This window comes from Podarcis bocagei (assembly GCF_964188305.1).
Source record: "Podarcis bocagei genome assembly, chromosome: 9".
Taxonomy (NCBI): Eukaryota; Metazoa; Chordata; class Lepidosauria; order Squamata; family Lacertidae; genus Podarcis; species Podarcis bocagei.
Genome location: NC_138134.1, coordinates 51,275,174 through 51,281,173, shown reverse-complemented (window position 1 = coordinate 51,281,173; position 6,000 = coordinate 51,275,174).

Genomic DNA, 6,000 nt, shown 5'->3' with positions numbered 1-6,000 from the left:
CTTTATCTGTGTTGTTTTAAAGGAAACCATCTTGGCTGTGAGCCCTGGAAGGCCTGCACCCTGCCTTACTGGCCCTTTCCCATCTGGCCTGGGAGTTTGGAGTGCTGACTGACTCCAGCTACAAAAGCTGACGCTGTTGAACAGATTCTTGGGCCGGAGTATTGTTTATGGGGGGTTGAGAGAGCTGTTGCTATTATTGATATTATTGTTGTATCTTTCATTATGATTTACGTGGAAATTGTTTCCATTTGGTTGTGTACTTTTTGATGTGTTTTATTTATTGTTTATGTTATGTTTGTAATTATGTAAATCTCGTCATGTTGTAAACTGCCTTGAGCGTAGTTTCAACTATGGAAAGGCGGTGTACAATTGTAAAATGATGATGATGATGATACTCAGGGTTTGTTTTTCCTTCAGAATGAGGCACAGTGGAGAATGTAGTGTCTTCATGATATGTGGCTTATTTACACATATATACAACCTGAGCCTGTGATGGAGGGGTTCACAGCATTAACATGCCAAGAGAGCCTTGTTTCTTCCATAGCCACAGCCTTGCATCTGAACAGAAACCAAACAGCATTCTGTCTCACTTGGTTTTCAGTGTGCTGCTTTGCCTCTAGCTTACATCACTGCAAACTCTCTGCTCTCAACTCCAGCTTTGTCCTTCTATCTGTTTGTGAGTTGAGGGAGTGGGCCATGCACATTTACCATTCCCCTTAATGGTCCATCTCCACTGGCGATCACCTCACTAGGAAACTAACCTGTCATATATTTTCACACTGGCTGGATCCTGGGGTTAGAAGGATCTGGGCATGTAGCTGACTTCCTTCCCTTATCTTACAACAATATAAAACTGGGTTATACTGGTGTTGGACCACTGGTCCATCTAGCCCTCACACCTATATTTTGAATGGGGGGGTGAGCGAATTCCTATGCCCCACAAATAACCCAGAGATGCATTTTAAATAAAAGCACACATTCTACTCATGTAAAAACACGCTGATTCCTGGACCATCTGCGGGCCAGATTGAGAAGGTGATTGGGCCGGATCCAGCCCCCAGGGCTTAGTTTGCCTACCCATGATCTAGCCAGTATTGTCTATTCTGATAGGCACTAGGTCTTCAAAGTATTAGGCAGAGATTTTTCTTCCCAGAACTTTTCTGGGGTGTTCTGCATGGAAAGCATAGTGCTGTCTATCTGCCACAGAGTTGTGGTTCCTCCTGTAGTTCTCCCAGATTGTTTGTTTCATACTTAGTCTGTCTACAAAGATGCAGCTTCTGATATACTGGGAACCATGTGTGTAAAAGGGCACCTGTGCACCTGATTCCTAAGGCTCAGTTTTTGCATCTAACACTTTTGAGGGGAAATGTCTAATTCCCAGCATTGGATCTGGAACTGCATGACAGGCACAGAACATTGGATAATGCTGCCAACTTGGACACCGTATGGAAAGTGGGATAATTAATGCTGCCCCTTGTTACCCTTGACAGGGTGAAAGAGTAGCCTGGAGTTAGGTTTCACACCCGTCCAAATCAGAGACCTGCATTTTCAAAGCTGACAGCATTAACAGACTTCTGAGTGGGCAGGAATGTTCAAATACATATACATTTAGCCTTGTTGAAAGGCCATTGCATATCACGGGATGAAAGAAAAGTGCAGCTGAGCCGAATAGTGACCTTAGGTTTTGTTAGGAGGGCGAATAAACAAAGCCAGGCTTCCAAATAAAAATTTTTTGCAAGATACATTTTAACATTTTCACTGTGAAAATTGGCATTTCCTTAAGAAAGAGGCCATACCTTAACTGAGTAGGTTTTCACAGAAAGTCTGTAGATCCTGAGAACAAAATACAGCCTTAATTATGGATAACATGCAATGTGAACTTCTTGACAAGCTAAAGTTAGCAAGAAACATACAAATGAAAAACAGAGCGTCGCACGCACAATGGGTGACCAGCAAGACCCTTTGAAGCCCTTGTGTTTGTTACTGAGTTTACCAGATGGCAGCACCCTTTAATATCTCTCCGAGGTGCTGACTTGCATTGCATCATTCCATCAGGGAACTGAAGCAACTGTTATTTTGATTTCTTTTTGCAGATTTTTCACATGATAATTTCACTTTTGTGTCAAAATGCCACAAACACTGAGATTGCCTGTAACGGCTGAAAGAAACTTAGAAGAGTTTGTTTTTAGGAAAAGAAACTTTTATAATATTTGTGTTTTCAGCTTTGTATTTAATGTGGTATACAGGCATTTGTTAATAAGTACTTAAGAGAAGGGCCAGGCTGTTTACTGGTAATATTCTCTGATCTGCACTGAGTGGGATTTTTCCAGCCATACCACCCATGTTGATAATTGCAGTTATCTTGGGTAAACTGTTATAAGAATAATTATGAATCACCAATTCACTCACAAGTATCATGGTGGTGTGCAATGAAATAATGAAAACATAGTAAAATTATAAGTTCCCAAAATACAGAAGAAATGACGAACACTGAATCAAGTTAATTCTGTAAAAACACTTGTGGAAATGACCATGAGAATTGTAGGTGCCTCTCTGATTTCAATAGCAACAGGGGCCCCAAAGCCTTAGATAGCATAGAGATTAAATGGATATTATCAGGTAAGTTTAGATAAATTTATGATACATTAACATGTTTGTATAGTTACATAGGCTACGAATGGGGTCTGAAATAGGAGTTTCAGAGGAGGCAAAAAATAGTTGTAAGAGAAAGTATACACCACCAGGGAACTTGGAAAGATATATGGTGTCCGTGGTGTGTCAGCATCTGTGGAAAAAGCTGACAGGCAGGCCTAAAAGTCATTCAGCTCTAAACCTTGTTTTCTTTGCCACACTTGAAGGTTTTATTAGCTTTCTGTCAGACGCTGCAGGTTTAAGGCTGAGGGCTTTGCCCTCCCTGCAAATTATACATTTTCCTCTCTCACCCATTAAGCAAGCGGTCTGACTTCTGTCAACTTTCATAATTAAGGTGTTTTTAACTCCTTTACATCTGTGATGCATAAAGAAGGGGGGGACTTTCAATGAAAAAAAAATGACCTCTGGAAACGTTCAGCAAAACTGAAACCCATACAAAATAGAGATTAAAGAATCAAGAAAGTTTGAAAATGTCACTTAAGAGTGTGACAAATTATTTATTTTTTCAGACCCTAAACTTTAAAGTAAGCAGCGCTGGCTGCAGAAAACCGACATCACAGACATGTGATCAAAAACTGCTCAGTTCCATATAGGAGAGGGACATGTTCTTTGAGAACCCAACCTGAAAATTTCAGCAGTTGATTTAGACAGCATCATTTAAAACAACACCTCCATCTAGTGGCTTTATAACAAAAAAAAGTTAATAAATTCTTACATAGGCTTTCCTGAGTGTTTTCACCCATGGACCTCCCTCATACATAGTGTCCTATCACCTGATCATTGTTCACTAGAAAATAAAAAGTAGAAGAGAGGCTTTTGTAATGCAGTGTTCTGGTCAGTGTAGTTTGCAGTCCTGTTACAAACTAAGGCAAAGTTACACATAATGTTAAATGTGGGTCCTTGCATCTAATGTAGGAATGGGCAAATCTTCCAATTACTGTTTCTCTCAGTTTTGAATTTCTTTTTTGTCTTAAGTTCAATTTTCCATATTTGCACTTTTTTAAAAAATCAGCATTTATAGTGGAAATATATGCGAATATACATGTTAGTATGCAGTTTTGCCTGATATTTTCCTAATATCTGTACACTTGCCCCAATGTATGCATTTCTCTACACATTACTCAACGTTGCAAAATTCAGAGAAGGTCCATGTCTCATGTTCCATTACCTCCAGATATAATTCAGATCAATAAGGTTTTCATGACTGTTTGGTTTTGGAGAACCTTTATCTTTACACTCAACAGCCACATCACCAAAAGGGAGGCCACTGGTGCCTGATTTTCAAAAAATATTATAATTTCTAACCTATCTTTTATGAAAAACTCCCTGATTTTATAAATAAAAAAGCAATGACAAACCTAGACAGCATCTTAAAAAGCAAAGACATCACCTTGCCAACAAAGGTCCATATACTTAAAGCTATGGTTTTCCCAGCAGTGATGCATGGAAGTCAGAGCTGGACCATAAAGAAGGCTGATCGCCAAAGAATTGATGCTTTTGAATTATGGTGCTGGAGGAGACTCTTGAGAGTCCCATGGACTGCAAGAAGATCAAACCTCTCCATTCTTAAGGAAATCAGCCCTGAGTGCTCACTGGAAGGACAGATCCTGAAGCTGAGGCTCCAATACTTTGGCCACCTCATGAGAAGAGAAGACTCCCTGGAAAAGACCCTGATGTTGGGAAAGATGGAGGGCACAAGGAGAAGGGGATGACAGAGGACGAGATGGTTGGACAGTCTTCTTGAAGCTACTAACATGAGTTTGACCAAATTGCGGGAGGCAGTGGAAGACAGGAGTGCCTGGCGTGTTCTGGTCCATGGGGTCACGAAGAGTCAGACACGACTAAACGACTAAATAACACAGATCTGGGCCCTTGAAGGTAACCACTGTATAGGCAAACAACAACAACTGAACTTTTTGGATTTAACATAAGACATCAGGAATTGGGGGGGGGGGGTCTGTTTCTGCAATAGGCCACTAGCCCAGACATTTTTATAGACACCACTGGAATTGCTACTTTTAGTTTATATCGTTATAGTTTGGGTGTTGATTTTTAAAAAAATATACACTCCTTTCAACAATATTATCTGCCATATTAGCAGGTTATTCTAATGTCAGAGCAAAATGCACACCAGCATGCTTCCAAAATGGCCCTCCCCTACTAGCTGGAGAAAATTACACCAGCACAATCGCTTTTTACAATACTTAGTAAGAGAGCAATTGGAAGTGTTTGAGAAACCTGGTCCATATTTTCAGTACCTCATAACTTTATTTCATATTGCAACAGACAGCTTTCATAAAGAAAAGGTGCTTTGCCACAAATTATACTTGTTCACACCCTTAAGCCAGGAGCAAATATAAAAACAGCTAGAATCACTTCATTCCCCACCCCCTCCCTTACTGATTCCATGTTTCACAATGTGGTCTCTTGGCCAGATATACAGCCCTGAAAGCAGGAGCACCTGTGGGTTCCCTGTTTATAGAGCAGGTGAAAGCAGCCCAGAGCAGGCAATGGATGCTGTGAAGGGGAAAAGTTGACCAGCAAGCCATTGGTTCATATTGGGAAAATGATTTACTGTAATTATTAAGAAGACTTTGTGATGCTAGTGACGTTTGTTGAATTAAGGTCACGTCCTCACCATACCATTGGAAACCATACCTGGCCTTTTCCAAAGTATCCTGGGAAATGTAGTTTAAGGGTGCTGAGAATTGTAGCTCTGCTGAGGGGTAAACTACAGTTCCCAGGCTTACTTGGTGGTAGAAGCCATGATTGTTAAAGTGCTCTAAATGCATGGTGTGGGTGTGGCCAAGGAGTCTGGTGACTAAAGTTGTCCCTCCACTGACACAAGGCACTTTGATCCTCCAAAGGGTTCCATCAGTGAAATTGGGAAGGAGGCAGTTTTTGCTGATGCCCATCTCTCCTGAACCCCGCATCTCTAGGGGTTTAGAGGACCTCTCAGCACAAGGTAAGAGGTGGTGTGGGAGACGGCTAGATCAAAAATTATTCCAGCAGTGGAGAGACACCACTGGATGCAACCATATAGATGGAGTTGCTATAAATTTATAAACGAAGGTAAAAACTGGATCCTTAATTGCTAAAAGTGTTCCTGCAGCAACTAGAAATGACCTATTATGTTTGGTGTACAGTTACTTTAAAAAAGAGAGTATGTTGTCTTGAAAAACAAACAAACACAAATATGGCAAACTGTGTTCATTAATGCAACCTAGTGCCCTCCAGATGTTGTGGACAGAAACTCCCACCAGTTGTAGTCTGGAGGGTACCAGGATTGGCAAATATAGGAAAGTAGGAAGCCACCTTCTGTGGAGTCAGACCATTGGTTCACCTTGC